We start from the raw sequence: 25,370 nt of genomic DNA, 5'->3' as shown, positions 1-25,370 counted from the left end.
GATTATTTCATAGTGTAATAGATAGGGTTACCATATCTCCCTGTCCCAAATATGGCACAGGGAGATATCCAGGAGAGGGGTGGTTCCTCCTGGCTCCACCAAGCCCTGGTGAGCCGGGAAGGAGGTGGCAGCCACCGGCATTCTCTGGGAGCCTGGGAAAGTGGCAGCTGCCCACACATCCCCTGCTTCCCCAAGGCTTGGGGAAGTGACCTAGTGCTCTCTGGCCAGAAGCTGCACCTGCACAGCTGCTGGCAGAAAGGGTCAGAGGGAGAAGGGTGGGGGAGGGCCCAAATATGGGACAATTAACCCCCTTTAAAAAAAGTAGGGACACCGTTTTGGTGTCCTAAATACGGGACGATCCTGCCCAATACGGGATGGATGGTCACCCTAATAATAGACCTCAGTGATATTCTCTTTCCTTTACCCAGTTTCATGCTATTTCTCTTATCACTTCATGTAAGATTGTAGTAAACAGTACAGCCCCATTCTTGATTTTACAGTCTTAAAATACTTGAGGCTGCATTAGTTTATTTGGTCAATCTCTCTGGCTGCTTCATTCTTGCTAAACTTTTATGAACTCCACACAACTTGTTTTCACCTTCTGGGATGTAACCCATATCACCACCTGCCCTGTAACCCTGCATGCCTCACAATATTAGTCTCTTGCATGGATGCTTCCAGCCAGAATACAGGCAGGCACTCAATATCTTTAAGCAGTTCTGACTCAGCAATTCTGATTCCAGAAGCTTCTCATTACATCTTTGCCATATCCTGGCATCCACCTGCCTTTGTTATACCTGGAACGATGACCCCACCATCCCCAAGTCTGAGAGTTCCCCCAAACTGTATTTCTGCATTATCCAGTCCTCTCCTGGACCATCCTGAGAAACATAAACATCATTTGTTCCTTTAGAAATACAATATCCAGTTGCTTGCCACATTAAGTGGTGTAAACATTCACTTTAAAGCAGACATCACTGCGTTGGTGTAGATAAAAGGTAAAACAAGTTTATTACAAAAATGAGATAGGATTTTAACTGAGTTCAGATATAAAGGATTGAACTAGAAATGATTACCAGTAAATGAAATAGAAAAATGACTTCTGGAGGCTAAGATTTAACAAAATGAGCTACAGCCTTTGTTCAAAGTAGTTTCTTTATCAAACTATATCCTATCAAGATGGCTGACCTACTTCTCTTGCCAGCATCTCCCACAATCTCCAAAGTGTCCTGTTCCTTTGTCTTGGGTGAAGGAACCTTGGGGTTCTCTGCGCCTCTCTTTAGAATCCAGTGAACCTTTGAAATGGATTCTTCTGATGGTTACCACGCAAAGTAAAATTCATCCAAGATGTTGGAAAAGCAACATGGAGTCTCCTGCTGAAGGAAGTTTCATGCTGGCTTCTTTCCCCCACTGGTATTTGCTAAAATGCATGTAGTTCTGTGTCTTGCAATTTCCTCCTCCTGCCTTTTTGATAGTCCTGCTTTCCTTCTCTGTAATTTACATCCCCATTGTCTCTTAATGCACGTTGCACATTTCTTTGTCTAGGATTCCAGGATGGTGTAATTTTAGCCCTGGCTGGCAGACTCATTTTGACAATATAATTTCCACTATGTTTGAAATTTTGAATTTGTCCTCCACCCTTTCACCACACAGTAATATTAATGATCAGTATGTTATTGTTTTTTTATTGTTATCTCACATGGCACCTTTCAAATACAAGTTATGCTGGGGGTCGGCTGTGGTACTCACTGGCCTGATGAAATTTACTACCAAATATCAGTGAACCCTTTGCCTTCTTGCATTGTGATGGTGTTAGGGTCACGCTCATCTAGCTATTTCTAGTGTTAAAGTATCATAGATAGACAGACTATCTGGGTTCATGACATACAGGTCACGTCTACACTTGGAACTCAGGCTGAGATTCTCTGTTCACATAGCATACTCAGTTGGTCTCTTACCGAGTGATTGTGCAAATAATAGTACAGGTTGAACCTCTCTAGTCTGCTATTCTCTCTTCCACAACATCTGTATTGCGGCATGGTTTTAGTTAGCCAGATGATCACTTATCATGGGTGTGGCCAAGTTTCCCATGGTCTCATAAAGCTTGTTTATAGCCACCAGTCCTGGCTCTCAGTGTCCTGTGCTGTTCTTTAGCTGTAATTTACCCCTAAATGTCTTCTAAGAGGCCAATAGGCAGTGAAAACTTTGGTAATCCTGCTAGACACAATTGATTTCACATGCTCTTGCAAATTCTCAGCCTTAGGGTACCTGTGGCAGTAGGGTTACCTGCCCTAATTTTGTGCCCACTGGCTTTCTACTTAGAGTATCTAGCCTGTGCTGCTGGCCACGCTATTGTAGCTATAGTACTATTTTTAGCACACATGCTCAAGGACAGCTAGTTTATTCAAGCTGGGAGACACCCTGAGCTCCAACCAAGTGTACTTGTAGTCAGTGTTTCTTTTCAGTAAAATCGCCTCCATGTTATATTACCAGATCAAATACTAAGGGCTTTATCCCTCACATTCTGTTGGTGAATCGTTCATTATTCCCTCCCAGTGAATAGATCTATTTCAAATTCTCATTTCCCATGAATGAGATCTTCCCAGTGATGAAGGCTTGTACTTCACTTAAGCCTGGCGTTAGGAATCTGAGGGCTTGTCTATACTGTCAAGTTACTGCACTGTGATTTTTCACACTCTTGAGTGACAAAAATATCTCCCCCACCCAGAATGCAGCAAGCTACAGCACTGGGAGCCATGCTGTTAGTGTTGTTAGATGCTCCCCTCGTGCAGGTGGCTTACCTAGAGTGTTGAGAGAGCTCCCTCCCAGTGCTCCTGACAGGGCGATGCTGCCATGTTAAAGTGGTTCCAGGGCAGTGCTTTAAACTTGTAAGTGTTGACAGAACCTAAGTGGGATCTGAATGATGCAGAGAGACTTGCATAGGGTGGCTACACTGCATTATGCAACACTATTCTAGATTAAATCTCATTTTGATATTTCCTGTGCCAATATCTTACTTTTCTAGGTGGCTTTGGATTATTTTTTTGTTCTCACTGACTACTGCTGCACCTTTGTAAGTGATGTGGATGGAAATTTAACCAGTTGGTATAGGTAAACTGCCACAGGCACACTTGAACTGAATGGGACTACATGTGATAGTAAAGTCAAGCATGTGAATAAACGTTTGGCGGGTTGGCGCCATAAATGTTAAACAAAAGAAATTCAGCAGGTACTCCATCTTTTCATGCTTAGCTATAAACACATGGCAACACACTCTGACAAGGTTTGTAATATGTATAAACACTCAGCCCATGGACCTGCATGATATCACTGAACACTAGTTCCTGTTTTCTTTGTGGAAATGAGCACTATAATCTCATTAGCAGCCCTGGCCATAAAAATGCAGAGTATTCTTAGTAACAACGCATCTAAAATCTTGTTAGAGCATAAATATTATAAATTAATTAGCTTTTCCATAATATTCAGTGCAAGTTTTCCTTGCTTAAGAAATGCAGAATTATGTTCTGGAGATTCAAATTGGATTTCATGCTTTCCTGCTTTTATTCTCCAGCTGAAATTTGTCTTCTTGTATTTCAAGTGGATTTGTTGTGATTTTCTTTGATTAACTGATGTGCAGCTAAGGCACCCAAATAGGTGTAACCCTGCACAGTAGTGATCTCATGCAATGACTAGATCATTCCAATTAAGACATTTTTAGGTTGAAAGAAGATGAGCATCCAAAGCTTGCTCCTTTGGACACCTTGCTGCTGTGCCTACCCACCCACCCCCGCCTCCACTTCTTCCCAACATTACACGTCCTTCAGGACTTTTTTCCAGCCTCTTTCTGGGCTCTTGTAACAACCAGTGCCTCCCAGGTTTCTCCCTCAGATCCAGTTCCTACGCCTGTCAGGCTCAGCCACAGGGGCCTGCTCCGGTTGTGTCTCTCTCTCCCCTACTGAAAGATGGACCACAGATTTCTTCCCTCTCTCCCTGCGGCACCACTCCCCAGCTCTTAACAATGAAGCAGATTTACTAAACGGTCTGTAGCTGCCACCAGCTATAATTCCTAAACACTTAGCTTTTTATATTCTCTCAGCCTGTCTGATACCTTTTAGGTAATGTAGTAACATCTTTTCTAATCATGTTTCCCTGATATTTTTTTTACTAAATAATATAATGTAACTTTTGTTACCTTAAGATGTTTATATTCCCCAGAAAACTTTCCCCTTCCTTTATCAAGGTGTATTTTTCTACCTTACAAGAATAACATAGTCCACCATTGTGTCTATTCCAAAGAAAAATATGGTTAAGCTACAATCACCAGTTATTATGCTTAACAAAATCACTTTATTTTTCCTACTCAGACCCTGAAGGTTATCGTTCTCCTCAGCTCTAGGTAGGGCCATATCTGAGAGGGGGATGCAAAGCCCAGAGCAACACCCCTTCTGAATCAGGTCCTGCTACCACCCTCTCCCAACCCCACTGCACCCTTTTCTTGAAGCTCCCTTCCCCAAGTGAGGTGACCTGAAGAATTACCAGAGGGTCTGGCACAGGGCGGTCATAGGGGTTGGACAGCCCCCATCAGCCCTCCTCATTCACCATGGCAGCAGGACATGCAGGGAGCAGATAGACCCAGCAGCCTGCTCTGCCCCACCATCTCCCAGTTGGGTCACTCTGTTTCACCACGGGAGCAGGAAATGGAGCAACCCACCTCAGCCTGCTCTGCTCTGCTCTACTTCCCAACCTTTTCTGCCATCCTGCTCCAGGCCCCACAGGTAATACCCCAGGCCACCATTTGCCCAGCAGGCTGTCATCAATATGGAGGACCATCATGCCTTTAGGACTGTTGGGGCAGACCCCATGGGGACCGGCTCACTGTGGCTCTAGGACACAATTAAAAACATTTCTTTCATTTTTGTCAGTGCAATTTTTTTGCCATTCCTCTTTTAAATTGTTCTGCACCCAGCTTTTGAATTCCTGTTTATTCAGGGTATAACTATGCCAGTCTTTCCATATCTTACAGCATTTTAGCTGCTTTGCCTACCATTTTATTCCTGTTACCCTGATATGCACTGAGACTCCAGCTACTGCTCTATGTATCTGCATCTGCATTAATGCTGTTATTACAAATATAATTTAATAGATTAAAGCACTCCTGCATAGTAAAAGGACTCCTTTTGAGCCTGAAAAATTGATTGCTGCTTCTGCACCACTCTTATGTGCCCAACTGCCTCTTTATAAACCACCAGCAACTCCCCACCTGGACTTCATCTTTAATTAGGCCTGGCCCAAGCAACTTGGTGTGTTAATTGGCTTCTCCTGCCCACACTAACTCCATCAGAGGAGACTTCAGAGTTATGAGACTTAGAGCTCTTCTGGGCTGACACTTGGGAGTGCAACATGTGCCATGCACAATCTGATGGTCTGTTCTCCGTACTCTCTAGGACAGCATGAGTCACCAAGGCTGTGTCTACACTACATTCCCCTTTCAAAAGGGGAATGCAAATGAGGCAAATTAAAAATGCAAATAAAGTGCCGGTTTACATATCACACACTTCATTTGCATAATTGCATTTTTGAAAGAGAGTCTTTCGAAAGAAAAACAGCCATCTAGATGGGATTCTTTCAAAATAAAACCCTGTTTTTGAAAGCTCCCTTCTTCCAAATTTTTTCAGGAAGAAGGGTGCTTTCGAAAATGGGGTTTTATTACAAAAGAACCCCATCTACACTACTGTTTTTCTGTCAAAAGACTCTCTTTTGAAAGTGTGGTTATGCAAATGAAGCATGAAATATGTAAAGCAGTGCTCCATTTGCATTTCTGATTTGACTCATTTGCATTTCCTTTTAGAAAGGGGACTGTAGTGTAGCCTTAGCCCAAGTGACATAAGAAAGATTGGCTACATCTACACTAAGAGAAATCTTCAAAATAACTGTGCAACTGTCCATTTCGAAGATTACTAATGAGGCGTTGAAATGCATATTCAGCTCCTCATTAGCATACCACCAGCTGCGGCTATTTGAAATTGCCGCTTTTCATTCCTGTGCAGCTCATCCGGACAGGGGTCCTTTTCGAAAGGACCCTGACAACTTCGAAACCCCTTATTCCTGTCTGCTATCAGTTTTATTTAAAACATTTCAGTATTAACAGTAAATTGTTACATACTGCATTGAGAGAAAAACAAAATGATTATTGCTCTTATTAGGGAGGGAGGGAGGCAGGGAGGTTGGGATAGTTCAGTGGTTTGAGCACGGGCCTTCTAAACCCAGCATTGTGAGTTCAATCCTTAAGGAGGCCATTTAGGGATTGGGGCAAACAGATACCAAGGATAGCACTTAGTCCTGCCCAAAAGGCAGGGGACTGGACTAGATGACCTCCAAAGATCCCTTCCAGTTCTAGCAGATGTGTGTTATTAGTCCTATTCAGGATAATTCATAATCCAGTTGGGTCTCAACATGCAGGAAGTTTCTGTGCTCAGAATCCTCATGAGTTTTGATTTTTGTGTACGTGGGAGGGGGGCTTGGAGCCCCAGGAAGTGGCAGTGTGGGTGCTCCCTGCCACAGAACCCCAGGGAAGCAGCAACTGCTGGCACTCCTATCCCAGGGCCCCATAGAAGCAACGGCTACCATCTGGAGCTTTGCGGAAGTGGCAGCCACTGGGGGAAGCGAGGCCATTCGCGCGTAACTGAATTTGCAAATGTGGCACTCACAAATGTCGAGACCCTACTGTATATGATAGTGAGTAACAAATGGTAAGGAACGTATGATATAAGTATCAAAATTGTGGGCTTAATTCTCATAAAAAAGTTACGATTAGTGTCCTGCCTTCAGAGTATGATTTCAAAACCAATGAGAACTTGTCCTGATAATTAAGGTTACATCATTCAAATCTAAACATAAACTCATGGGCCTTTTCTACACATGCCACTTTTTCTGAATGTGGCATGCTAATAAATGGCCAGAAAAATGCTAATGAGGTGCAGATATAAATTTCTGGTGCCTCATTAGCATACGGTCACATGCTTTGGAGCCCAGAAGAAGCTCTTCTGGACTCCAAAACAGAGTGTAGAGGTGCGACCTCTGGGGGATCTCCTGGAAGGAAATCCTCCTTCCGGGAGATCCCCCAGGAGCCATGCCTCTACGCTCTGTTTTGGAGTCTAGAAGAGCTTCTTCTGGGCTTCAAATCATGTGACCGTATGCTAATGAGGTGCCAGAAATTTACATCCACGCCTTATTTGCATTTTTGGGCCATTTATTAGCATGCCACTCTCAGAAAAAGTGGCATGTAGAGAAATGGCCATGGGATGTGGAATGAGGACTTGGAAAAGGATTTGGTTAGTAAAGAGCATACTGCATGTACTATGGTAATCTGCATTACAGACAAAGATGAACATTATTAAATCAGGAGTTCTCACACTAATTCCCAGTGTGTAGCACGTGTAAGAGCTTGTCTACACCTACCAGAAGATTGATGCACTGCAGTTGATCCCGCCTAAGTTAGATTTTGTGCATCCGGTGAAGATGAGGCAAAATCAACCTCTCTGTGGTCAGCTATTGACTCCTGTACTCCACGCTATCATGTGGAGGAAGGGACACTGACATGAGACTAAAAAGGCTCAGACTTCAACAGGGAAGTAAGTCGCTTCTGACACATCAATTCTAGCTATGCAAATGCCGTAGCTAGAATTGTGTATCTGAAATTGATTCATTTCCCTAGTATAGACGTATCCTTAGAGTGGCTCATGCACAGTCTGTTTCCATTCACAGTTCCACTAACCACCTTGCTACCTATTTGTAAACATGTGACAATTGTGCATATTGCTCCCATGGAAAAATTATGTTCTGAAAGTAAGAACGGAATGTATTTTAGTTGGGTATTTTAAATGCTACTGAACATTTGGAGGTAAAAAAGAAGGAGCAATGCCATATATCTAGCCAGCTCTCCATGGACATCTAACTCATGAACCTCTGAAATAATATGTGATTAATACATTGATTGGCCTATAAATAATTAATACAATATTTTAAAATATAATAAAATAAATACAAATATAGACATAAATAAATAGAAATATAAATACTTGTATATAATAAAATTGCATGGGTTATTTAAAAGAAATTATACTTCATACACTTAAAAGAATGAAACATCTCTACAAAGACCTTTAGATGTCTTCTATATGGCTATTTTCTCTGAAATAGTATATTGAAAATTGTGACTTTTGAGACCAGTAGGATTCAACATGAGACCCACTGCAGAGCTCTTCCTCTTCATTACGGGCTTGATCTGAACTCTATATAAGTTGATGGAGAGTTTTTGCATTGACTACAGTTGCCTTTGGCTTAGTAATTTAGGATCTGATTCAAAATCCACTGAAGGGAATGAGAATCTGTAGATATCTGTGGGATTTGGCTCAGTCTAAAGGTAGCTTTTTCTATAACAGTAATAATGGAAATATTCTAACTGAATTTTCATGACCATATTTTAAAGTAGCTTTCACCATAATCTGACTGGAAATGCAAATGAGGCATGGCTTTAAATATCTCATGCCTCATTTGCATACTCATGTGGGATCTTGATTCCAGAAGAGCTGATTTTGAAAGCCAAAGCAGTCATGTAGATGGGGTTCATTCAAAAGGAAACCCCACTTTTGAAAGCACCCTTCTTCCTAATTTTTCTCAGGAAGAAGGACGCTTTTAAAAGCGGGAATTCCTTTCAAATGAACTCTGTCTACAAGGCTGTTTTAGCTTTTGAAATCAGCTTTTCCAGAATCAAGATCTTGCTTGACTATGCAAAGAAGGCACAAATATATTTAAATCTGTGCCTTATTTGCATTTCCAATTGGCCACACTTGCATGCTACTTCTGAAAGGGAGGGTCAGTGTAGCCACAGTCATATAGTTGGAAGACAATTTCTCTCTCAAAAATCCCAGATTTTGGCCAATTTCTTGCATTGCTGTTAAGGGCCAGATAAATGTGCTGATAATCATACATATTATAAAGCTTAAGACACAAGAAATGTCCATAACTTTTTGGTATCTCACTCAATAGCAGGTGGAAGAATCTGTAGTTACAATACAAAGACGGACAACCACACGACAGAAGGGATAAATTAGCAGTAGAATTAAGCCCTGATCCTGCAATTCATTACGTATTGGACAACTGTTTCATTTTGGAGCACCATTAAAAAGAATTCTCAGAGGGTAGCCATGTTTGTCTGTCTCAGCAAAATCAGTAAGGGGTCTACTGGCACTTTAAAGACTAACAAATTTATTAGCATGTTAGGGCATGAGCTTTCATGAGATATAACTCACTTCCTTGGATGCTGAAGGAAACAACCAACCAACCAGGGATACAGAGATGGGAGTGTGACATCATCGCTAATAGAATCAGAATGGATGCAGCTCATTTCCAGCAGAGATGAGAAGAAGGGAGAACCTGAAAGGGAAATTACAGTGGTACTCAAGCAGGAGCACAATCATCTACACACACGGGAGAGCTGGGACAGTGTTTATAGTGAGGATGCTGCTGAGATCCATTGAACCAAATTGTAAAACATGTCTATAATGGAAATCACCTCATGCAGGAGGTGTGGCACCAGCCCCCGTCCCAGCACCTATGCACGTGGATCATATTGCAGGGTCAGCCTTCTGAACAACTGCCTGAGAAAACTTGGCTGATTTTGATCTACTGTGGGACTCCTTCAGGGATTCAGCATTATTGGTCACTGTGAAGCCCAATAACTTCAACAAATGTGCACATTGTACACTAGTAGCTGCCTCACTGTTGAATCTGTCCCTTAAGGTTGTACTAGAGCATCAGCAGAGAAACACAAATATGTGAATTAACATACAATTACAGTTTCTTAAGCTGTGATGAAATCACTTGTATACATACTTTGCTTTGTGCACATGAATAGCTGTGTGAATGTTATTGCCTCTCTGACCATGTGCCACTGCCAAAGAGAAATTATTGTAGATAATATCCTTAGCTGATGTAAATTGAAAGAGCTCTATATACAGCAGTAGAGCTACACTGAGGATTACATTTACTAATCCTGTATCTGTTGAATACTATTAAGCCTTGAGAACCACAACAATTGCTGTAACTGCAGACTTGAAAAGGCTGTTAAAATATTATTGGAGTGAATGCATTTCCTGAATTGAGAAAAATGACTCTCTCTCAACAACCTTTTCTCAAGGGAAACAAATTAATAATGTTTTTGTTTCCACTATGAAGAGCCGTCTATATTTAAGTACCGCAAGGTACTCAGATAGCTCTTTTCAAACCTAAATACTCACGAGACTAAGGAACAGCTGCTACTTCTGCCTGATAATGGAGCCTAAAGGCCTGGCAGTATTAAAACATTTGTCACAGTAAATGTTGCATTTACTATTACGTGATTTTAGTTCCACCATTTAATATTTACAATTCAGGTAATTTAGGTTTGCACAAAATGATTAATTTTACAAGTGTGCATAGCTTAGATTGAGTGACAGACAAATTACACGAGTAGAGTACTGATACTCCAGTTAATGTTCTCTCCCCTCCATCACTTCAGCAAGGACATTGACAACAGGCAAGTGAGGGAAACCTGACTCTGAGCTAGTGATTTAAAAAACCTGGACAAATAAGTGCAACTTAGAAATGTGACATGACTCTGATGTTGGGCTTCCTTCCAGCATTTCATGGTCCTGGATCTCTCATGTTTCCAATTAGCATAGGAAGAGTCTTCCACATGAGTACAAGTTATGTGGCATGTCAGAAACAGAGAGAAAAATCTCTGGGCTAGATGGCTGCTGTGTCCCATATAACACTGCAGAGAGTTGCAGAACTTTGAATTCCCACCTGTGCTTGTTTGCAGCTAGTTCAGAGAGGGGATCAGTTTTAAAATTCTTATCAGTGGCTTGGCCAGTAGAATGGATAGATGGGGAGCCTTATTGTGCAGCTATTTTAGTTAATCTAACAGGAAAGGGTGGAACCCTTATAAGGTGATTCTATCCACACCTGCTATGTAACACAGGTGGGTGAACAAACAGGACCATATGCGCAACTGTGTCAAAAGCTACTGTAAGCTATGACTTTAGCATGGATCTCTATCCTGCATCCATAAACATGAAGTCATGCACCAACAAAGTACATTTCATTTCCACAGAGTCTGAAATCTAATCCACTGGGTGGTAGCCAAAGAACAACAGACTCCAAATGTATTAGTATCTGGCCAACTTAGTGATAGATGTCTCTGAAGCTGGCTGTCTACTTCCTTTCCTTCAAGGATCTGTGATCTTCTCCCAAAAAGAGAGTTTAGAAAGTCAGCACTAGAATATATTGTGGCTCCAGTAAATAGAAATATTGTGGTTATTAATTAAGATCACTAAAGGTTCAGAATTATGTGTTTTTGTGTAGTGGTTGGTTTCTGAGGGTGAGATGGGGAGAAGAAAACCCAAAAGGCAGCAAATGAACACTAACTCCTGCCCCATTCACCAAAGTGTAGCTCAATCTTCCTTCCTAGTGCTCACTACCTGGAGAGTAACTTCTCTCCTTTGCATGGGTTGAGTCTTGGGTTCTTTATTTTGATGCTTGGGACGCAAGTGGTGCTGTCCCTTGAGAATACGCTATTCGCAGGGAATATAATCCCATATGTGAACAACTCAGTCCATTAATGGAAAGACTATCTAGTGAAATGTCACACTCAGAAAGAAGATTATAATCCAGGGGACTGTGTTTGGGACAGGAAACAAAGGCTACAGGGGAAAAATACAGTTTAAGATTTACTAAAATAGAAACACTATAACAAATTCCTCACCTCCTTACTTTGACTGCTATACGTGAACCTTCTGTTCTTCTGGCCTCTCTAAGTGCTTGCTGGGTACTCTGGCTCGATGAGCGTTTGTACTTCAGGAGTGCAGCGCGCTTCTTTTCAATGACTGGAATCATCTCATTGGAGTTAGCTTCGAACCAGTCGTTCGTGTTTCTAGCTCTTCTTCCAAACACCGACAAGGCCGTGTTGTAAACTGTATCCCTCAGATGTTGCCATTTGGATGTCGCATCGGTGCCCCCAGGGCTGCTGCGCAGATTTCCTGGAGGGTCTCTCTGAACTTTTCAGCTTTCTCCGAGTTTGCCGTCTTTCTGGCATCAATGCGCGGCCTTCCAGCAGGTTTAGAGCGGTACAGCTTCTTGGGTCTCAGCTTGAGCTTGGAGCAAACTAGCCAGTGATCTGTATCACAGTCAGCACTATGATAGCTGCGTGTCAGAAGGACGTTTTTGAGGTTATTACGCCTAGTGATGACCACGTCTAGTTGAAGCCAGTGCTTCGAGCGTGGGTGTCTCCACGATACTCTCTGCTGTGGCTTCGTTTGGAAGAATGTGTTTGTGATGCACTGATTGTGGTACGTGCACAGTTCAAGGAGATGCTGTCCATTGTCATTCATTTTTCCCACACCGAAGTGTCCTAAGCAGGAAGGCCATGAGGCCCAATCAGCTCCAACTCTTGCATTGAAGTCACCCAAGAGCCGTGTCTACACGTGCACGCTACTTCGAAGTAGCGGCACTAACTTCGAAATAGTGCCCGTCATGGCTACACGTGTTGGGCGCTATTTCGATGTTAACATCGACGTTAGGCAGTGAGACGTCGAAGCCGCTAACCCCATGAGGGGATGGGGATAGCGCCCTACTTCGAAGTTGAACGTCGAAGTAGGGCATATGTAGACGATCTGCGTCCTGCAACATCGAAATAGCGGGGTCCGCCATGGTGGCCATCAGCTGAGGGGTTGAGAGACGCGCTCTCTCCAGCCCCTGCGGGGCTCTATGGTCACTGTGGGCAGCAGCCCTCAGCCCAGGGCTTCTGGCTGCTGCTGCGGCAGCTGGGGATCCATGCTGCATGCACAGGGTCTGCAACCAGTTGTCGGCTCTGTGGATCTTGTGTTGTTTGGTGCAAGTGTGTCTGGGAGGGGCCCTTTAAGGGAGCGGCTTGCTGTTGAGTCCGCCCTGTGACCCTGTCTGCAGCTGTGCCTGGCACCTTTATTTCGATGTGTGCTACTTTGGCGTGTAGACGTTCCCTCGCAGTGCCTATTTCGATGTGGTACTGTGCAACATCGATGTTGAACGTCGATGTTGCCAGCCCTGGAGGACGTGTAGACGTTATTCATCGAAATAGCCTATTTCGATGTCACTACATCGAAATAAGCTACTTCGATGTAGGCTTCACGTGTAGACATAGCTAAGATGTACAGTTGTTCACGAGCAGGTATTTGCACTACAGCAGCACTAAGCACGTCATAGAACTTGTCTTTTACTTCTGGTGTGGTGTACAGGCTTAGAGCATAAGCGCTGATCAGGTGGACAGGACCGGCGCAAGTTTGAAGCGTGATCCGAAGAAGTCTTTCTGATCCGCCCATGACTAAATCCACCATTTGTAGAAGGCTGTTTCTGACAGCAAAGCCAACACCATGCTCTCTGGGTTCTTCTTGGGCTTTACCCTGACAGAAAAAGGTGTAGTCCTTTTCCTTTAGAGATCCCGAATCTGCGAGTCGCGTCTCTTGCAGTGCAGCGATATCAACTCGGAGCCTCTTCAGTTCCTCGTTGATGACAGCGGTCTTTCGGGTGTCACTGATGGCCTGAAGATCTTCAATCAAGCCAGTCAGCATGGTCCGCACATTCCAGCAAGCAAGCTTAAATTGTTGATGTTTCTCATTTCGTGTTGATTTTCTTATTGGTTTTCCTGGTGCCCAAATTTCAGTCACTTGTCAGGTTCAGGAACCTTAAGCCTCACACACCCAGCGAGGCAGATGAACTGTGGCGGGACAGTACCCTACTGGCTGGGGGCTGCCCAGCTTGAGGCGGGTGGTGACTGTCCAGTGAGATGCGACGATCTCTCCCACCATCGAAGGCAACCCGTGGTGCTCGTTCTCTACGCCAATCGAGCAAGAACTTATAACCAGTATCTGTTGCCTCCCGTGTTGATGCAATGCTGTTCAGCGATGCCGGAGTACCTCTCCGGACGCGAGCCTGGGCACTTATTATGGAGACACTGGGCTGCCCAGACACCAGTGTCCCCCTCTTGGCTTTACTGATATAGTCCAAAGGAGAGGATAACCTCCACGTCTGGTACCAGCTCAGCAGAGTACCCAGCAAGCACCCACTTAGAGAGGCCAGAAGAACAGTACAGCAGACAGCCAGGCGCTGTGCCAACAACCACTGGCTCCAGCTATGCAGCAGCATCCAAACCTGTGCCTACTTTGGTAATCTCAGAGGAATGTACGAGGGTATGAGGAAGGCATTAGGACCCACCCAGAACAAGCTGGCACCTCTGAAATCCAAATCTGGTGAAGTCATTGTTGACAAAGCCAAACAGATGGAGCGCTGGGTTGAGCACTACTCCGAGCTGTACTCACGCGAGAACGTTGTGGTTGATGCAGCCCTCGATGCTGTCGAGCTCCTACCAGTAATGGACGAACTGGATCAAGAACCGACTGTGGATGAACTGAAGAGAGCCATTGACAGCATTGCAGCAGGAAAGGCCCCTGGTCAGGATGGTATACCACCAGAGGTAATCAAATGTGCTGCAGACACACTCCTGGAACCCCTACATGAGCTACTGGGCCTGTGCTGGAAAGAGGGTGAGGTTCCACAGGATATGCGCGACGCTAACATTGTAACGTTGTATAAGAACAAAGGAGACAGAAGTGACTGCAACAACTACCGTGGAATCTCCCTCCTAAGCGTCACTGGTAAACTGTTACTTCGCGTCATCCTTGGCAGACTCCAGAAGATTGCTGAGAGGGTGTACCCTGAATTGCAGTGCGGATTCCGCGCAGAGAGGTCTACCGTTGACATGGTCTTCTCTCTAAGGCAGCTGCAGGAGAAGTGCAGGGAGCAGAGGAAGCCACTCTATATTGCCTTCATCGACCTGACCAAGGCCTTCGACTTGGTCAGCAGGGATGGTCTGTTCAAACTGTTCCACAAGATAGGCTGTCCTCCACGGTTACTCAAGATGATCCAGTCATTCCACAAAGACATGAGAGGAACCATCCAGTATGACGGCGCATTATCGGATGCTTTCAGAATCAGGAGCGGCGTCAAACAAGGATGCATGCTTGCTCCGACATTGTTTGGGATTTTTTTCGCACTCCTCCTGAAGCATGCCTTTGGATCTTCAACAGAGGGCATCTTGCTGCACACAAGATCTGACGGGAAACTGTTTAACCTTGCAAGGCTGAAAGATAAGTCTAAGGTGCGGGAAGTCCTCATCAGAGACATGCTGTTCGCAGACGATGCTGCTGTAGTGTCTCACACAGAAGACCAGCTTCAAAAACTGCTGGATCAGTTCTCCAAAGCATGCAAGGACTTTGGGCTCTCCATCAGCCTAAAGAAGACAAATGTTCTTGCTCAGGACGTTGCTGTTTCTCCATCAATCAGCACTGACAACTATACGTTAGAGGTCGTCCATGAGTTCGTTTACCTTGGGTCCACCATCACTGACACCCTGTCGTTGGACACTGAGCTAAATAAGAGGATCAGAAAAGCGGCCACAACTCTGTCCAGACTCAGCAAGAGAGGGTGGAATAACAACAAGCTGTACACTCACACCAAAATGCAAGTCTACAGAGCCTGCATCCTCAGCACCCTCCTTTATGGCAGCGAGACTTGGACCCTGTACGCCTGCCAGGAAAAGAGGCAGAACGTCTTCCACTTGCGCTGCCTCAGGCGCATCCTTGGAATATCATGGAAGGACACAGTGACCAACACCGCCGTCCTCGAGCAAGCTGGAATCCCAACCATGCACACCCTCCTCAGGCAGCGTCGACTCTGCTGGCTTGGCCACGTCCACAGGATGAATGATGGAAGGATTCCAAAAGACATCCTGTGTGGTGAGCTACCCTCTGGCAAAAGACCTCCTGGATGCCCCCAGTTGCACTACAAAGATGTCTGCAAGAGAGACCTCAGAGAGGTAGACATCGAGCTGGACAACTGGGAAGAACTAGCAGACGACCGCAGCAGATGGAGGCAGGGGTTACACAAGGGCCTTTGGAAGGGCGAGATGAAGATCAGACAGCTAGCAGAGGAGAAGCGAGCGCACAGAAAGCACAATAAGGACTTGCCAGACACCCACTACATCTGCATGAGATGCAGCAAGGACTGTCACTCTCATGTGGGTCTTCATAGTCACAATAGACGCTGTAAATGAAGTCCTCAATTGAAACTTTAAAGAGCGCGATCCATAGTCTATGCAGACTGAAGGATGCCTACTACTACTATACGTGAACCACCAGCTTGGTCTCAGGCACCTTCCCAGACAGGTGATACACTGCGGCTAAGTCCAGAGATGAGTGCAGCTGCACTGCGACTGCTGGCTGACTAAATCAAAAAGAAAGGGGTTACCTTACCGAATCCTTGTCCTGGCTCCAGGCAGATGGACTGGTTCTCTCTCTCCCTGACTGCTGGTCTCCACGGGGCTGGCACAACCCAACCACATACTAATGCCTGTTTGTGTGGGGAGTGGGCACCAATAGCAGTTTCGCAGGCTGGGCCACCCCTTCCCAGTTCCAAATAGCCTGAAAGTGAAACAAGCACTACACCCTTTGCCTCTGAGGCACTGCCCCCTCCCCCTTAGGCAACTGAAGACTCTTGGCTTCTCACTGGCCCGCAAAATGGCTACATAAATGATTACACCTTAACTCCCTTGCTGACTGTTGTAGGAATTTCCAGCCATTCTGTCCCTGCTCCTAACCCTAAACAGGCCAGGAAATGGTACCCCGAGGCTCAGCCACCATTGTTAGTATAGTCCAGAGGTTAGGGTGACCATAGCTGCGTCTACACGTGCACGCTACTTCGAAGTAGCGGCACCAACTTCGAAATAGCGCCCGTCGCGTCTACACGCATCGGGCGCTATTTCAAAGTTAACTTCGACGTTAGGCGGCGAGACGTCGAAGTCGCTAACCTCATGAGGAGATAGGAATAGCGCCCTACTTTGACGTTCAACGTCGAAGTAGGGACCGTGTAGACGATCCGCGTCCCGCAACGTCGAAATTGCTGGGTCCTCCATGGCGGCCATCAGCTGGGGGGTTGAGAGATGCTCTCTCTCCAGCCCCTGCGGGGCTCTATGGTCACCGTGGGCAGCAGCCCTTAGCCCAGGGCTTCTGGCTGCTTCTGCGGCAGCTGGGGATCTATGCTGCAGGCACAGGGTCTGCAACCAGTTGTCAGCTCTGTGGATCTTGTGTTGTTTAGTGCAACTGTGTCTGGGAGGGGCCCTTTAAGGGAGCGGCTGGCTGTTGAGTCCGCCCTGTGACCCTGTCTGCAGCTGTGCCTGGCATCCCTATTTCAATGTGTGCTACTTTGACGTGTAGACGCTCCCTCGCTGCGCCTATTTCGATGTTGGGCTGAGCAACGTCGAAGTTGAACATCGACGTTGCCGGCCCTGGAGGACGTGTAGACGTTATTCATTGAAATAGCCTATTTCGATGTCGCAACATCGAAATAAGCTATTTCGATGTTGGCTGCACGTGTAGACGTAGCCCATATCTCTCATGGCCACATATGGCATGGTGGGGCCCTCCCCCTGCCCCTTCCCTGAGCCTTGGGAAAGCAGCAGGGATGGAGCAGCAGGGGCACATCTCCCTCCCCACAAGACAAGTGGAAAGTAGCCAACCTGCTGGCTCCCTCTCTTCTGGAGAGCACATATTGCCATACAGTACATGCTCTCCAGCAGGCAGCTGTGTCTGCGCAGCAGATATGGGACAATGAGTCCCTTTTATAAAATAAGTGGGGATGCCTTTTTGGCATGTCAAATATGCGACTGTCCTGCTGAAAACAGGATGGCTGGTCACTCTACCAGAGGTTGGGACCCCTAGAGACTCATTTCAATGTTCCAGGAGCTCCAGCGTTCCAGGAGCTAGTGAACTCCAAAGTCCCTGTTGACCCTTTTATTATCACTAGTTTCATATGACAAATTGCATCTCCCGAAGTGCATGAAGAATGGCAGGATAGAAGAATGACAGAATGCCTTTCCCACAAATCATCAAGCATCCAGAACAACACTGAAAACCAGCATTTCTCCCTACCAGATTCCTCAGTCTCAATGCCTGTGCAACAGGAACCAGCCAGTCAGAAAGATGGAGAGAACAGCATTTATTTTGTCTGAACTACTTTATCCCACCACCTAAATGCTAGGACATTCTGCATCTTTCTGCATCAAAAAGTACTGCTACAGGGACTTCTACCGTCACACATCTGGCCCAAAACGATTTTCTTCAATCCAATCAATTTACTTTCATAACAGGGGCAGTGTTTTTACTTTACTTTCTTTCAGTAAAATGTCAGTTACCCTTTAGGGGTCTGTGGCAGTACAGGACCATGAGTATCTGTGTATGAATTGCACAGTTTGCTCTGTATCCAAAAAGTGATTTGGGTGTTTGATTTCTCACAAGGGGAGTTCAGGGACACCCACATGATTTCATCAGCTTCAGTCACCATAGGAGAAGAGACAGCCAACAGGACAGCCAGCAGTTACATTCCATTGAGGTTGAAAGGTTCCAAACATCCAAACAATGGAGCAGCCAGCACTGGGGCATTCTCCTGGGGAGAGAGTTGTGGCTGAATCGAGAGGTAGGTCACACCTGATCCCTGAAATGAAGAAAAATATCGAGCAATATGATACTGGAGCTTCACTAGGATAGCATGGCGTGTCTGCTACTTAATGAAGGCAGCCTCTTGCTCGGGGAAAGGCAGGATAGGACAGCACAACAACTATGACCAGTAGGGGTAAAGGAAGATATTCCCAAGAGAATATAAATTGGCTCTGTTCTGTTGTGGTGAAATCATATTAAACTTAGTTTTTAGTGAGATGCATGTTTAGATGGCATTAAGTAGAGGGATTGGTTGAAAATAATTTTCCCGACACTTTGTTTCAAATGCTAAATGAAATACTTTACTGAGTGTCTAAAAATCTACACTGGCCACCCCATCTCTGGAGAAGACCATCTAGGCAATCCTAGGCAGCATGACCTACAATGTAATCTAATCATGGGTATCGGGGCATTCACCCTAGAATTCAGTTCTGAAGTATCTGGATTGTTGAATCTATCCCAGGAAGTGTCTGAGGCTACATCGACAAGACAGCCTAAACTCGAAATAAGCTACACAATTTACACTATGCAAATTGCATAACTTATTTTGAGTGCATTTCAAAATAGGTTATTTCTAAATGTCTGAACAGCACCAAATCTTGAAAGAATGCACTGTTTTGAGGCATCCCTTTCTCCTCCTGCAATAAGGACAACAGGGAGGCTGAAACAGCATGCCCATTATTTCAAATAATATGTCGAAATAATGGGTGCATTTCACAGATACTGAGTAGCTATTTTGTGATACCTTATTTTTGTGATTCATTACCAAGTCTAATCCTGTCCCCATTGCAACTGATGGCAAAACCTCCCATTACTTTCACTGGACTCATGACCACCCCTAAATTAATATGCTTTTTGAACTGAATTCTTATCACAGGATATTCATTTGAAGTTTCAAATGACAGTGCACTATCTGTGCAGTAGTATTGTTTCCATTGTCCCAAGAGAAAATCTTAAAGCAATGTGACCCCATCTGCAATTCTCAAAGCATGTGAGCCACATAATTATTCTCACAGGAAAGCATTACAAGAGAAGTAAAATAAGAACAGAAATACCTGAAGAGGCCTTGTTTTTTTGGAAGTTTTTTTTTTTAATTAGTTTGACAGCTAGGAAATGCCTATATTTTCTTCTAATAGAGCTTTACTGTGAATGATCCTGTTTATTGAAGAATGTTTACTCAGATGGACAGCCATATCAATGATATTACAAACAGATGTCATCACAATTTCAGGCCATAAATATAAGATCAGGTCATAAAAATCAAGTAGGATACTTCCTGCCAATAGATGACAGACTAACATTTTATCTGTTTAATGATTCTCTCTTTGTGAACTGAAATGGGAAATTTGTTTTGCCAATTAGTCAGTTTTAAGTAGCTAACACAACAATCAAATTCATGATAATTACATTTTTAAAAAAACCCATATGAAACGTCACTTATTAGACTCTGAGCTTGCTCAGATAGAGAATGAGTCTTGTGTCTATTGGGCCGTTTCTACAGGAAGTGGCATACTAATATATGGAGCGAAAGATGCTAATGAGGCATGGATGCAAATTTCCCATGCCTCATTAGCATAACGTCACGTGATTTGGAGTCTGGAAGACTGTTCTTCTGGACTCCAAAATGCCATGTAGGAGCATGGCCCCAGGGGGGCTTCTGGAAGGAAGTCCTTCTTCTGGAGGCCCCTTCTTCCCAAAAATTTTTGGGAAGAAGGGGCCTCCAGAAGAAGCACATCCTTCTGGAAGCCGTCCCCGGGGCTGTGCTTCTACACGGTGTTTTGGAGTCCGGAAGAACGGTCTTCTGGACTCCAAACCACGTGACGTTATGCTAATAAGGTAAGGGGAATTTGCATCCACGCCTTATTAGCATCTTTCGCTCCGTGTATTAGCATGCCACTTCCGAAGGAAGTGGCCTGTGTAGTAACGGCCTTGGTGTTCAGTATGGCTCTTGTATGCTTATTGTGCACATATACACATGCCACAGATTATTCTTATGACTTGCATCCGACAAAGTGGGTCTTTGCCCATGAAAACTTATGCTCCAAAATTTCTGTTAGTCTATAAGGTGCCACAGGATTTCTTGTTGTTTTTGAAGATACAGACTAATACAGCTTCCTCTCTGATATTTATGACTTGTGTACTTTTTAAAAATAGTTCCTTTTTTGTCAAAGCTATGTCAAGGTTGAGACAGTCACTCACACGTGTATTACGGCTCTCAAATCTGACTGCTGCATCATGGAGGACAGCTCTGCTTTGCGGAGGCATTGCAGTGTCAGGTTTGTCCTGTGTCACAGGGTTCATACAATAAAATAAGATTCTTTTAGTCTGTTCATTGTCAGCTCAATTGCAAAGACCCCACAGATTTCAGCATCGGACCAGGAGTTGGCTCCAAAAGAACATAATGGTCAGTCCCATCAAGTATTGAGTACAGCAAACTTTATTGAAATCAGTGGGAATAGAGCCCCAAAATATCCTCTGGATGGGATAGTTCTGCAGACACCTCAGGGCCAATGGAACATGCCAGCAGTGTCATGGAGATAGCAGCCAGAAGCCACTCTTACCCTATTGTGCTGCTGGAGATGGAGACCATCTAGGGTTTTTAAACCACCTGGGGGCACCGGGGGATGAGCAGGGATCATAGGCCAGTACATGCAGAGACCCCTGCCCCCGCTCAGAGCCCTGCCAGGGTGTATGGGGGGAATTACTGGCTTGCTAGGAGGCTTTATGGACTGGCACTGGCCCTGAGACCCCCCTGGTTTACAGGTACATATTCTACAGTAGTGCCTAGACATTCAGAGGAGGAGCCAGTGCAAATGTTTTTACTCTATGGGTCAAGCAGAGACAGGCAGAGGGTGGAAAGGAAACAGAGGTACTTTCCTAAGGTCATGTCAGAGATCAGCATCTGAGCTAAGACTAGAACCAGACCTTCTGAAAGCCCTGCGCTTCTCCTCTGACAGAGTTGGTTTTGTTTCGTATGGATTAGTTAATTTTCAGAAACCAGTCAATGGGAGCTGCCCCTCCCTTCATGGCTTAAAACATTCAGAAAAGCACATGGCCCCTGCCAGATGCTCTGAGAAGCCTACAGGGGCATGGAAGGCAGGTAGCCTGGCTAGGAAGCTTCTGGGCAGGACTGCTGGCTGGGAGCCACCCAGGTAAGCACCTTCTGGCCAAGGTCTGCCCCTGGATCTCTCATGTTTCCCATTAGAATAGGAAGATTGTTCCACATGAGTGCAAGTTATATGGAATGCCCCTGGGACTGCAGTCTCTCCCTTTGCCCAGCTCTCTGACCTGCCTCCTGCATCCCTACCTACTTCCAGACCCTGCACTCCCTTCCCCTGCACCACCCACTCCCACCCCAGGTCACACCCCCTCTCAGACCCTGCACACCCTCCTATGCCCTTCCTTCAGGTCAGAATTCTCTCCTGCAGCCAGATCTGCTCCCAGGCCCCGCCCCCAGTCTCTGACCCTGGTCAAAACAGCCTCCTTCACCCAAACCCCCTCCTTCACTCTCCCACTCCAGATCCCACAACCTTTTCTGTACCCCAATCACCCTTCTGCATCTAATCTCCATCCCAGACCCCTCACCTGCTCCATTAGTATCACAGAAGAATGCAGGCCTTGACTCCTCACCAAATTCTTGGTGAGGCCCCATCAAAAATTATTGACCACTCCTGGAGCAGAACATCCCACTTTGGTTATTTTTGGCGAATGGATCTCTAATTGGGATTCTCAGCTGCATATCACCACCCTCACAGGTTGCTTTACCTACAGGTGAAAGGACCCCATTCCTAGTAATTCTGGGGGTCAGCTTGCTGAGGGCAACACCCTTCCAGTGGTTACCCCAAGGCAGGGCAGGTCCATGCGTTTGGGAAGATTGACAGTCTGGAGGTTGATCTTCCAGGGTTCGATTTAGCGCATCTGGTAGGATGCTCTAAATCAAATGTTCAGGGCATCCACGTCGGCCCTGATACTCCTCACAGTCATGAGGAGTGAGGGAAGTCAACCTGAGAGTTTCTCATATAAATCTCCTGCTGTGGCGATGGCAGAGAAGGTCGATCTATGGGATGTTGACATCAGCTTTGCTGTTTGAGTACCTGTAGTTGTGTATTTTACATTAATTTTCTTCTCTAGTGTAGACCTGCCCTCAGTGTCTCCTCTGCAGCTCCCTTTGGTCTCAGGAACTACAACTGTCCTCTTTTGATCCAGCCCTATGGCAAGGTCACTAGTGTGATTTCCCCCAGCAGTCTCAGGAACTCTTCTGCCACACAGTACCACTCTCAGTGTCTGGCAAGGGAACTCAGGCCCAACCTCTACTCTGGCTCAGGGCCTCTCCACACAGCAGGCAAGGTCTGTTCCCTGCACCTGGTTGTCTTTCCCTAAGTTGTTTTCCTAAGTCCCCTCTCCACTTCATGCCTACCTCCCAGAGGGAAACTTTAGGTACCTCATCTTTGCATTTTCCCAAACATGCCCTGCCCCTTTCCCAAGGAGTGACTGTAGACCCCCTTCTCTGCAACAACCTCTACTTCCAATTTCCTTTATTTTTTTAAAACCCTGTGTAACATGATGGGGTTTCTGGGCACAGCTAAGGAAATCAATCCAGGGTATCTTTGCTTAAAACTGGGCTACTTACAGCACCAAGCTGGGATTTTCTTCTCACTAAGGCAAATCCAACCAGCCATAAAAGTACCTCTGCCAGCTCCACTGGCTAGCCAGATGCCACACAAGCAAACCCACAGATTTCCCAGATGCTGTACCAGCCCACACCAACAGCTGCCTACTCAGGTGAGATGTTCTGAAAACCAATGTCACCAACACCACACAGATTCTTCTGGGCCCCAAAGGTCCGGCCACTGTCCCAGGTCAATATATATTTGGATCTTACCCAAAACAGCATGCCCATTGCCAATCCTTCAGATTTAAAAATCTAAAGGTTTATTAACAAAGAAAGAAAGAACACGGTGAGAGAAAAATTGTTAAAGTGATACTTTAGATACATCAATTACAGGTATTGATGCAGGCCAGTGACATTATATGCTGATTCTTGAAAGTCTTTGCAAGTATACTCTTGGAGGACAGGCCTCCAGTCCAGACAGGCTTAAGTCATGACAGATGAAAAAAGAACCAAGATGAACCCTGGCAGGTTGAGGGAAAAGTCCTTTCTCCTTTCTATCAGCCGCTCAAGAGTCAGGATCACCTGATGTAGAGAGGCTGCTGTGGCCCTCTGCCACCGGATGCATTCCAGGTGACAGTCCCAGATTCCTGAGATGTGTAGTTGACATCTGGGAATCTAGTCCATCAACCTGGCGGGGGTGGTGATCTCACCTTCTACTGTGAAACTCATCACTAAAACATTCCTAATACAGCTATAGAGCCAGTATCTATAACTTCATATACAAACATGGCACAGACATACAGTTAACATAAACAGGTTCAGGGCATTACCGTCTTTCAGTAGACAGCTCACTTAGGCCATGTGGTGCAAGATTTGTTGCAGCCATTTACAATGGTGACAGAAATTGCTTCCATATTCAATTTAAAAATCCAGTCACGTGACACCCTGCCAGGAGAGCATCTCTCTGACTTGCTGCCACCATCCTGATATTCACCTACTTGTAGCCTTATTAGTTGATTGGGCCCACCTGACCCATTCAGCTGCTGCAGGACCAGTGTAGGGAGAACACCCCATAACACATCCTCCTTGCAAACATGTGAATAGTTCCATTATAATCAACTATTATTACTTATGTGCAGCTGTATTTGCAGAGGTAAGGGAGGGCAAAGGGCTGAGTGAAATTATTCTACACAGACATTACAGTTGTTTTTGTAGCACCTGTGTTACCAATTTTACAATATATCAGCCGCACATTATTAATACTCAGAATACATATGCCATTCTGGTACTGCATTCTGTCTGAAGCTGTTGAGATGCTGGAGCCTGCCAAGTCTGCTCCTTTCCCCAAGGAGGGCTCTAAGAATGTGGTAACCAAGACCCAGAAGAAGGGGAACAAGAAGCGCTGCAAGACCAGGAAGGAGAGTTACTCCATGTATGTCTACAAGGTGCTGAAGCACACCCTGACACCAGCATCTCTTCTAAGGCCATGGGTATCATGAACTCATTTGTCAATGACATCTTCGAGTGCATCACCAGGGAGGTGTCCCGCCTGGTGCATTACAATGAGCACTTGACCATCCCCTCTTGGGAGATCCAGAACGTCGTGCACCTACTGCTGCCTGGGAAGCTGGCTAAGTACATCGTGTCTGAGGGCACCAAGGCCTTCACCAAGTACACCAGCTCCAAGTAAATACTCTTAATATATGCAGTTGCCTATTTACGAAATAGATCCAAACCACAGAACAGATTATTTAGTCTCTTGCGTCATCAGATTCATACAAATCTGACTTAGAGTTGGTATGCACCTGCAGTTCCCACCAATGTTAAATGCAAGGTTTGAGTCTAATTCACCCATTTTTTCTTTGTTAAACCAATATAAACCTTAAAAGAATCTCAGATGGATCAGAAAGAAAAGTAGGAGACTAATATTAGGCCTGCTTTTGAGTCTTCCCTGATTCCCCAACCACTAAAATTCACTTAATCTGTCTATCTAATAACTAAAATAAAATACTTTAAGTGTTAAGATGAGACCAAATATGTCAGTCAGATCTCCTAAGAAAATGGCACAAGAGTGCTGTTGGATAAAGAAAGATCCCAGATTGCTACATGCAGCATCATAAAATGTAGATGGAATAACT

At 45.1% G+C, this 25,370-nt stretch overlaps 1 pseudogene; it reads left to right on the top strand.

Annotated features, from left to right (window-relative positions):
* The first annotated feature begins 24,545 nt into the window (after nt 1-24,545).
* On the top strand, nt 24,546-24,922 carry LOC142008463 (histone H2B 8-like; annotated as a pseudogene).
* The last annotated feature ends 448 nt before the right edge of the window (nt 24,923-25,370 follow it).

Source organism: Carettochelys insculpta, chromosome 2, assembly GCF_033958435.1.
Source record: "Carettochelys insculpta isolate YL-2023 chromosome 2, ASM3395843v1, whole genome shotgun sequence".
Classification (NCBI taxonomy): Eukaryota; Metazoa; Chordata; order Testudines; family Carettochelyidae; genus Carettochelys; species Carettochelys insculpta.
Note: the sequence above shows the minus strand (reverse complement) of the source record. Positions and strands in the feature narration are given on the sequence as shown.